Consider the following 10,828-nt stretch of genomic DNA (forward strand, 5'->3'; position numbering starts at 1 on the left):
TTAACGCGGATGCCCTTTCTAGAAAAAGTATTGCGTCTGTGGCAGAACTGGCTATGACTACTGCAATGCCGAAGGAGGTGCATCAATGTGTTCATGACAGTCAGCATGTAATGGTCAGTGAAACAATTTCGGTTTTCCCTGAACAACCTAGAGAAAATCTTGGTGCCCTGCAAGAGGCTGACCCGGTTATTGGGCGATTCCTGGTGTATTGGGATCGTCGAAGACCCCCAGATGCTCAGGAGAGAGCAGTAGAGTCATCAGCGGTGCTTGAATTGGTGCGGCAGTGGGGGAAGCTGGTGAAGATGGAGGGGGTGCTGTATCGGAGATTCTGTCCCCAGGATGAACACAGAGAGATTCGTCAGGTTGTTTTACCAGCTGTCCTCAGGGAAAGGGTCCTCACAAGCTTGCATGATGATCATGGCCATCAAGGAATTGAGCGGACAGCAAGTTTAGTGAGAACTCGGTGTTATTGGCCGAGTATGTTTAAGTTCATTGAGGAATGGTGTAAGAAATGCCAGCGCTGCACCCTAGCTAAAGTGGTGCGACCAAAAGTACGTAGCTTTATGGGACACCTGACAGCAGAAAGACCGCTAGACATTTTGGCCATGGATTTTACATTGTTGGAACCTGCGTCAAATGGACTTGAAAATGTATTGGTGTTAACTGATGTATTTTCTAAGTTCACACAAGCTATTCCAACTAAAGACCAAACAGCAGCAACAGTGGCACGTGTTTTAGTGGAACGTTGGTTTTACTTATTTGGAGTACCACGACAAATTCATTCAGATCAGGGGCGGTGCTTTGAAAGTAAGCTGATTCAAGAATTATGCAGATTGTATGCTATTTCAAAAACTCGCACCACCCCTTATCGACCTCAAGGGAATGGTCAATGTGAACGTTTTAATAGAACAATGCATGATTTGCTGCGCACATTACCTCCAGAGGAAAAACGTCATTGGCCAGATCATCTTGCTGTGATGTCCAGAGTGATGCGGAGTGGGTTGTGGACCATAAAAATAATTTGGAAAGAATATTTACCAAGGCTCGAGAACGTCTTCAGTATGCTACAGAATACCGAGCTCGACTAAATGATCTTCAGGTGCGACATGAAAAGTTAAGTGAGGGGCAGGTGGTGTATCGGAGAGCACATAACTTCAAGGGCAGAAATAAGATCCAAGATGCATGGGATTCAACCCCTTATAAAGTGATTCGATGTCTAGATGGACATGGAGCTGTGTATGCTGTCGCACCGGCAGATGGAGTTGATGGGATCAGAAACATTCATCATTCTGAATTGCGTCCAGCCTATGTCTCTCCAGATGACCCTGGCCTCCCTAATCTAGTTGATCATCAGGACACTGCTAGAGAAGCAGATGAAGACATGGTAATGATTTCATTGATGCCTGGGAGTGTATCTACTCAAGATAAAGCTCAACTTCTGTCCAGACCTCAATCTTTGCAGGAAGATATCAATTCGTCCTTGACTTCAGTAGGTGATGTTGAAGCCCATCTTCCTTCACAACATGAAGCGGTAGTAAGGCGTACAAGAAGGGTAACAGCTGGATGCCATTCAAACCCATATCATCTCCCTAGGCCTGTATGCATTAGTGAAACTCAGTTAAATGGTCCGGTTACTCCTCTTATGATTGGGCTGTCCAATAATAACCCCACCGTAGTGTTTCGCCCATGGTTGTAGGGGGGCTAATGTAATCGACGGACGGCGATTTAAATTGAAGGGGTAGATTGTAATGGGATATGGGTTGGGCACTACAAGTCCCAGCAGCCCCAGGGCTCTTAAAAGGAAGTAGTAAGGTTGTGTTTGTTCTTTTTACTTCCGTTTTTTGATTTTGGGGAAAGGTGGCATGGAAGGTAGAGTGGCATGTAGGTAAGGAGATTTGAGTGATGCATTCTTACTACTTTGTTAGTTTTATCGATTGCATAATGAATTGATGTTGTGGTAGATGTTACTTTGGGGATATGAGCGCAGATAATCATTGCCGCCAAATACCGCGGGAGCGTTGCTGAGAACTGAGAATATGCTGTACCGACTAATAGTAGGTAGAAGTCTGGTCATATTGATTTTGTTTATAGGTGTTTTGTTTTAATTAAATTATCTGCCTTTTTATTTTAGTGGTGTGACTGGATTATTGCCTGACTGTGGCCTGACCATCTTGTCGAAATAGTGGATGTGAAAGGTATTTAACGTTTTAATGAAAAAGGGTTTTTATTTATTTTTAAATTGGAAAGTGAGTGCATCTTATTTAATGAATGTCTCTAATTCTTTTGATTTTTCTGTTTGTAATGGACTGTTTCCCCCTTTTAGGGATGCATGGTTACCGTTTACTTCATGGTTAAAATATTGTTTTGTTTCGTTTCTTTATTACCTTTTGTTTGTAAGTGTGGAGATCCGGAGTGGTAGAGATTGAGGTACTAGTGAACGTGTTTGGTTGTTGATTTTATGTTCGTGTACCTTGTATTGCCCACTGTTAATTGTGTTTTGTTTAGCCGGCGGTGGTTATCGGGTTGCCCTCACAGTGTGGATGATAGTGGTAAGGTGGCTGGGATTGTGTGGTGGTTTGGTCACTGTATTTCTGTTCCTTCTGTAGGTTTGCAGTGTGATTGCTGTGAGCTTGGCTGCTGTGAGAACACTTTGGCTTCTAGGCCCTTCTTTCACTTTCTTAGGCAACCTGTGGCCACCTAGGGCCAGTTTTCTTTTATTTCTTTTTCCTTATTTTGTGGGCATTTACATCCAAGGGTATGTGATATGTTTTAACATGTTTGCCTTGTCTTTAATAAAAATGTATTTGGTCCTTTAAAGTCACCTCATGGCCCTTGCTTTGGTTATTGACACAGTGATTGGTCATCATACCACACTAGTTTTAATGCAGGTATGAAAAGAAACAATTCTCACCTCCTGTAATCCCCCACACCTGCCCTTCAAATGGCCCGGGTTCGATTCCCGGCCAATGCAGGCAGAAGCAATGGCGGACGAAAACGCAACCTGATTTAGCTGCTCTTAAAAATGTACTGGAAATTAAGTGCTGCTCATAAAATACCTACGAATGTCATTCTGTTGTTTTAATTTAGCACCCGTGTCCGAATCCCGGGCAATGCAGGGAACAAAATGGTTTCCTTTATTTCAGAATTGTGAGTCTTTAAAACTCTTCTTAACGCTAAAGCATGTCATGTGACTCATCAGATCCTTTCTGTTCATCAAAAGCCAGTGAAACCTTTTCAGTTTATCTTTCAGTTAATCAACTTTGGCATCTGGCTTTGAATGAAAATGTAGAAAAGTAAAACATGGAAAAGAGAGTTATGTAATCAGGACCATTTTATTATTTTTCAATTAGTCATAGCCAATTATTTATTGCAAAAACAACAAAGAACAGAAGAATACACATGAACAAACCTTAAAAATATCCACGACACTTGTGCATTCAAAACAAAACTATACACATAAATAAAATGTCTTGTGCATTCTTTCAACATAAAACTAAATATAAATAAAAAACAAAATAAATACAAAAAGTTACCATGCCTCTCGGGAAAAAACAAAAACAAACAAAAACAAAGCTATACAGATTAATAAATCTTTTTATATTCTTTACACATAAATAAAAATCTTGAATAAATAAAAAAAGTTTCCATTTCTCTTCTGTAAAAAAGAAAAACTATACACAAAATAAAACCTTCTTTAAAGTTTCTTTTTTTTTTTTTTTTTTTTTTTTTTTTTAATATTCTCCAACCACTGCTCCTTTGGTAGTGTCTCTACAGAGGGGCAGTATATAATGCCCTTGTATTGGCTGTGCCCAGTCTCCACTGTCCTAAACTGCCCACATTTTTTACACGTATTGTGCTCTACTCTGCGGGTCAGTTTTCTAACTGGAGCACAAGCTGGAGCAGGAGGCCCTGTTAGTCCCTGCGAGGCCAATGGAGCCAGCATCACCAGCTGAGCACCTGGGAGTGGAGCAGGTAAGAGTCGCCGAGGGATTTGAGGTATCTCCGCTGCAGCGATGTTCCTCTTCCTCTTCACACGTGCCTGGCCCACAGTGCTACTGGGCAGGTGGTATTGGTGAGATGGTCCTGCTTGGGGGGCAGAGATGGGGGTGGTATTGGCAGGGGGTAGAGGGTCGGCTGCCACAGACAAACGGGCTAGGCAGTTGCAGCCCTTGCATCAAAACTGCACTGTCCTTCCTTTTCACCCTCTTGTTGTGCCACTGAACCAGCGTGGTGTGGCTCACATTCACCAGCTGCAAGGTGGTCTGCTGCATAACGGCGGCATTGGTCAGAATGCGCTGCCTGATTTTTTTATAGTCCTCCAAGATGAGGTCCCACCTCGACACTGTGCCAACCCCTTCTTCTTTGGGCTTTTGTGAATGGCACAGAGCTTGACAAAAATGGTCTCGATGAGTTCATAATCTATATTTGATATTTGTAATACAAATGTTAAAATGTTTTGTCCTTTAATTATAATAAATATTTAACATAAAACTTTTATTGGCAAAACATAAATGCAATGATTTCCTGATAGAACAGAATAGAATAGAGTGTAAGAAAATATTAGGGAATACCCACATGTTGGTAGAAAGGTTTCATTTATATATAAATGTCATAAGCAATCCAAATCAGTCTGAGTGCACATATAAGGTATTTACATACCACAGATTCTGATGCACCTGGCATGGAGGAGGCAGCAGGCAGAATAAATGAAGCCGCAGCCAAGGTGGAGGAGGCAGCTGGCTGGACGGTGGAGGCAGAAGCCAAGGTGGAGGAGGCAGAAGCTGGCGGGACGGTGGAGGAGGCAGAAGGCAAAAAATTGGGGGGAGACAGAGAAGCTTGGGTCATTGGTAAGACTTGACTGAGTAATGTCATCTATTTGTACTTCCCCGAAGCCCTCGTCCTCTTCGTCCACATCCTCCAACAGGTTTTCTGTTGTTCTGAGTCGGGGTCCACTACCAGGGGCTGTCCAGTCTGACTGAGCAGGTAGTCAACACCAAGCAGCTCCCCTATTTAAAAAAAAAAAAAAAAAAAAAAAAAAAAAAAAAAAGGACACACACATACAGGATTAGTCAAAATTTTGAACACATTACTATTTTTTATGTTTTTGAAAGACGTTTTACATGGTCAGGTTCAGCGATGAGAATAATAAAAAGCAAAGACTCAGAACAGTGAAAACCCACAAACCAAAAGTATTATGCAACCAGACAAGTGGATGACATACCAGTGTATTCAGCAGGTGGCTGGAAAGATGGCACAAAAGGCCGACCGAACACCTTCAGGCTGTTGGTGTTGACACAGTGGGTCATTTCCCCGGCGTACGTGAGAAGGGACGCTGGCTTGCTGGTCACTGATGCAGCTGCCCGGTCCTGATTCCACCTGTTCAGGCCTTCCAGCAGGTAGAGCTGAAAATTTGCACTGGTTCCTAGAAGAGGAGGGAAAAAAAAAAAAAAAAAAAAAAAAAAAATCATACATATACATATTACAAGCCTTTCGATATGTATAACAGAACTTGAAAATATTTAAAACTTTACACATGTGAGACACCGACCTGGAATGAACCTGTTTAAGTGGCAGTGGAAGGACTCAAGGGACGTTGACCCTCTGGCACAACGATACCTGGTCAGGATGACCCCCGCCTTTGTGGTGGTGCCTATCTCTGTGTACAGAGGCACACCCGGCACATCCTGAATGCACCTGACATGCCGTTTCTGTACACGCCAGATGTGCTCCATGCGCACCTCATCTAGAAGTGGCACACCCATAAGGTCCCTACCGTTTGCACCCCCCAGGTCCTGCAGCAGCCTCTCCATGAGGCGTATGGTGGCCTCTTCACCTCGTGTCCTCCTGCGGCAGTAAAGGCTCAGCTCCTTTTTACTGATGCTTCTGTCCACCAGGATGTCAGTAATAGCTGGCAAACCTTCCGCCATCAGCTGTTTCCTCTTTGCCTGCCGCAACAGACTGAGGTCTCCAGCGTCCCACTCAAAAATGCAAGCTGACAGGCATCCCATGAAGGTGGGATAGAGGGGATGGGCATCGGTGGTGCAGCCCACGGCCAGCCTCCTCATAAAGTGCCAGATGTCCAGCCGTATGTGAAGGTCTGGCCACTCCCCAAACCTGGTCTGCAGCTTGCTTGTCGCTCCATCACTCACGCAGCAGCCACAGTCCACATAAAGCAGCACTGGTGGTGGAATGGCAGCCTTGCGGTAGCGCTCCATTACACCAGCCACCATTCTGCTCAGTCCTGGCCCCTCTTGCTCTGACAGCACACTGGTCACTATCTGGCCAACTTCATTTCCAATGGAGGTTACCCAGAGTGCTGTCCCCCGTCCATGGCCGGCCAGCTTCTTTGTGATCTGAAATTTACAAATGTAACATTAATAATAATGTCTTTCTGACGGTATATATTTATATAAATGAACACTACAGAATGCAATTTTTTTACTTTACCTTTTTTGTGGAATCCATCTTTAAGATGTTGCCAAAGATGGATGTGATGCTGGCTTTTATATGCGCAATTCTGGAGAGGATATCCCTGCCGTATACTGACAGCAGCCAACGACTGGTGGGAATGTCGATTGGCTCTGGAGGATCCTGGCAGACCACCGGATACAGGCTGGGTCGATCGACAAAGTCAGCACACTCCCCAAGATAGTGTGCCAGCCGATTCAGCCATTCCTCTCCATGGTTCTCTTTCAACTGCCGCTCCAATCGAGCTGGACTGTTGCCTAGCGTCCGGTCCCGAAGCAGCCTAATGACACGGATGTCACAGGCATACCTGAAATGTTAATTTTTGATGATTATTTACATGTTCATTGTGGAGTCGCTTCAATCTTCACAAAAACTATCTTTAGACTACTTTACCGCTGACTTACTTGCGTGTCAGAATCAGCCGGAACATTTTCTGGTGCGGCAGGTCGAGCTGGTCCCGGACAGTCTGGTTTGTTGACAGATAGTTTTGAGAACACACAGTACACCTGAGTGTCTTGGTCACCAGCAGGTAGTAGTTTATTTTAAAGTGTTACATTTCAATTATACATGCAAGTATTTGAATATTAAATTACTTAATGCACTTACAAAAGGGGTAAGATTTGTTTGGTTTGAATAGTTACATCCAATTATGCTGTTACGAACTTCAAAAGGTCTAGAGGTTAGTACTCAACATTTATTAAAATTAATGCTGGGGCGGAGTTGGTAAGAGTGACCAGGCACAAAAACAAAGTCAGTTTAGCGGTTTATTATAGGCCAAACCAATAAACAGTGGGAGCTATTTACAAACGTAGAAAAAAAGAAGGGGAAAAAGAAGAACTAAGAGAAGCGCCAAAGTAAAGAAATAAATATAACAAAACCCCAAACTAAGTTACCCGATAACCCTGTAAACTTAACTAACAAAACAAAAGTACAAAAGGGCGCTCACTCCTTACCTGGTGTGTCTAACAGTTGATAACTACGGGCGAAGTGTATGTCGTACGACCTACTAACCTGTTCTCTTTTCCCCAAGAAAAGGACAGTTAACTCTAAACAACATTCTCAGCAAAATGCTAGAGTTAGACACATAGGATAGCGCACACTCAAAAACGGAAACAATCAACTAAACAAGTAAACAACTAAACACCTGCGTACACACTGAGCTGCTGAACGTAACAAGCTGAACGCTCTTTAAACTGCCGGGCGACGTTGGGTTGGCTGCACCGGCGACTCCGGAATGATGATTGACAGCCGCATCCTCCAATCAGCAAGAACGTACCTGTGTGAGAAGCAGACCGAGCGAGCGAGGGAGAGAGAGAGAGAGAGAGCGAAAGATAGAGAGCGGAAGAGAGACAGCTCTCGGGGAAAAAAAAACCCCAAAAAGAACACGCAAGTGACCAGAACACACATGGCACGTAACATATGCCAATTTACTGTTATATTGATTACTACATTTAGTGTGTAATAATGACAATGTAAAGTGTTACCTTACCCTCCAAAACAAACTGCATTCAGTTTTAAAACTTTGATTAAATGTATGTTTTTTCGTAGTAACTACACTTTTGTATCTACAATTCTATATAACTATGGTTAATCTATTCATTACATTGCGTTTTCATTTAGAATTATTATTTTTAGCCTTTGCATATGCTTTCATACAAATAGTTATCAATCTGCAAACACAAAACACGATTACTACATTCACACTATAGCAAAACAACATAAAAAGTTTGATATGAAATACTGATTTTTTTCAAGTTAAACTATTTGCCAGTAATTTTACATATTAAACATAATATGTAAAATTACTGGCAAATAGTTTAACTAATCAGATTATCAACTGTGAAAACAAAACATGGTTAGGACACTTTCACTATAGTAAATATTGTAAATGTCTACAAGCATCAGAATGAAAATTGTTTTTATTTTATAGCATTTTTAGATTTTTATAGCATAACTACTTATACGGTTGAAAACTGACAAAATAATAACAACTGTACTGTACTGACTATATCTACAAGCATGTTTTTCTCTTATACACTGTAAGACAGTTTATACCGCTGTATTCAACACAACATGGTTACTACACGTCACTCAAGTAAAATCATGGTGAATTTTGCATCCATTCTCACTTGGAGGGCGCATTCAGCAAAGTGACTGGATCTCGTTGATTCTCGCAACCTAAAGCGAATGGCTCTCATCCATTCTCATGTGCGACGCGGTTGGCTGTAGTCCATTCTCACAATGGGATCCAGTCAAAGCTCTGCCAGAGGTGGGAGTTGAAGGCCAAATGTTCCCAACAGACCCTCACAGTATGTTTGGTCCTGCCGAGTCAGTCCAGCTTCCTCCCCCACCAACAGATCCACCTCACCACCAGGTGCCACCACCATCAGCTGACAGCTCCGTCCCTCTTTTTACCTGAGTGTCATACGACTGGAAGTCAGATGAGGCAAGGGAGAGACACACGTAAAGTGAACTGTTCAGTTTAGAATGATAAACAGATAAGATACTGATTTTAGTTAGTCTAAACTAGGTTAGGCACAAATTCACATATATGGGTTCCTTTCTTGATACGAGTTGTGTGCGTTTATACAGTGCCTTGCGAAAGTATTTGGCCCCCTTGAACTTTGTGACCTTTTGCCACATTTCAGGCTTCAAACATAAAGCTATAAGACTGTAATTTTTTGTGAAGAATCAACAACAAGTGAGACACAATCATGAAGTGGAACGAAATTTATTGGACATTTCAAACGTTTTTAACAAATAAAATGTGCAAAATTATTCAGCCCCTTTACTTTCAGTGCAGCAAACTCTCTCCAGAAGTTCAGTGAGGATCTCTGAATGATCCAATGTTGACCCAAATGACTAATGATGATTAATAGAATCCACCTGTGTGTAATTAATTTTCCGTATAAATGCACCTGCACTGTGATAGTTTAAAGCACAGAGAGCACCATAAAGAACAAGGAACACACCAGGCAGGTCTGAGATACTGTTGTGGATCCTAAAAGCCGGATTTGGATACAAAATTTTTTCCAAGCGATAATATTGAAATGGAAGGAGTATCAGACCACTGCAAACCTACCAAGACCTGGCCGTCCTTCTAAACTTTCAGCTCATACAAGGAGAAGACTGATCAGAGATGCAGCCAAGAGGCCCTGATCACTCTGGATGAACTGCAGAGATCTACAGCTGAGGTGGGAGAATCTGTCCATAGGACAACAATCAGTGGTATACTGCACAAATCTGGCCTTCATGGAAGAGTGGCAAGAAGAAAGCCATTTCTTAAAGATATCCATAAAAAGTGTCGTTTAAAGTTTGCCACAACATGTGGAAGAAGGTGCTCTGGTCAGATCGAATGTTTTGGCAACAACGCAAAGCGTTATGTTTGGCATAAAAGCAATACAGCTCATCACCCTGAATACACCATCCCCACTGTCAAACACGGTGGTGGCAGCATCATGGTTTGGGCCTGTTTTTCTTCAGCAGGGACAGGAAAATGGTTACAATTGATGGGAAGATGGATGGAGCCAAATACAGGACCATTCTGGGGAAAAAACCTGATGGAGTCTGCAAAAGACCTGAGACTGGGACGGAGATTTGTCTTCCAACAAGACCATGATCCAAAACATAAAGCAAAATCTACAATGGAATGGTTCACAAATAAACACATCCAGGTGTTAGACTGGCCAAGTCCAGACCTGAATCCAATTGAGAATCTGTGGAAAGAACTGGAAACTGCTGTTCACAAACGCTCTCCATCCAACCTCACTGAGCTCGAACTGTTTTCCAAGGAGGAATGGGCAAAAATTTCAGTCTCTCAATGTGCAAAACTGATAGAGACATACCCCAAGCAACTTATAGCTGTAATCGCAGCAAAAGGTGGTGCTACAAAGTATTAACTTAAGGGGGCTGAATAATTTTGCACGCCCAATTTTTCAGTTTTTTTTTTTTTATGTTAAAGTTTGAAATATCCAATAAATTTCGTTCCACTTCATGATTGTTTCACTTGTTGTTGATTCTTCACAAAAAATTACAGTCTTATAGCTTTATGTTTGAAGCCTGAATTGTGGCAAAAGGTCACAAAGTTCAAGGGGGGCCGAATACTTTCGCAAGGCACTGTACATGCTTCATAACTCTGCATCTCCAGCCCGTCCTGACTAATGACCCTGGGTAGAGAGTAAAGAGCTAAAGATCATCCACCAGAGAGAGAACACAGGGAAAGAGACAAAAAATACAGAAAAACTGGGAAGAAAAGTACTTCATAAAGCACACTTTGCAAAACATGACTCACCTTATTTGGTGCAGTTAATTTTATTCTTTATTTGGTCTTCTGTTAAAATAATCAAACTCAAAGATTTTC

General features: G+C 42.3%; 1 long non-coding RNA gene across 1 annotated transcript; it reads left to right on the forward strand.

Moving 5' to 3' along the window:
• Positions 1 to 1,744: 1,744 nt before the first annotated feature.
• Positions 1,745 to 2,802, forward strand: LOC122340547. The gene is made up of 3 exons (XR_006250260.1): positions 1,745 to 2,054; positions 2,132 to 2,195; positions 2,607 to 2,802. It is a non-coding gene; the product is annotated as an uncharacterized LOC122340547 (long non-coding RNA).
• The last annotated feature ends 8,026 nt before the right edge of the window (positions 2,803 to 10,828 follow it).

The sequence above is a fragment of the Puntigrus tetrazona genome, unplaced genomic scaffold (genome assembly GCF_018831695.1).
Source record: "Puntigrus tetrazona isolate hp1 unplaced genomic scaffold, ASM1883169v1 S000001062, whole genome shotgun sequence".
NCBI lineage: Eukaryota > Metazoa > Chordata > Actinopteri > Cypriniformes > Cyprinidae > Puntigrus > Puntigrus tetrazona.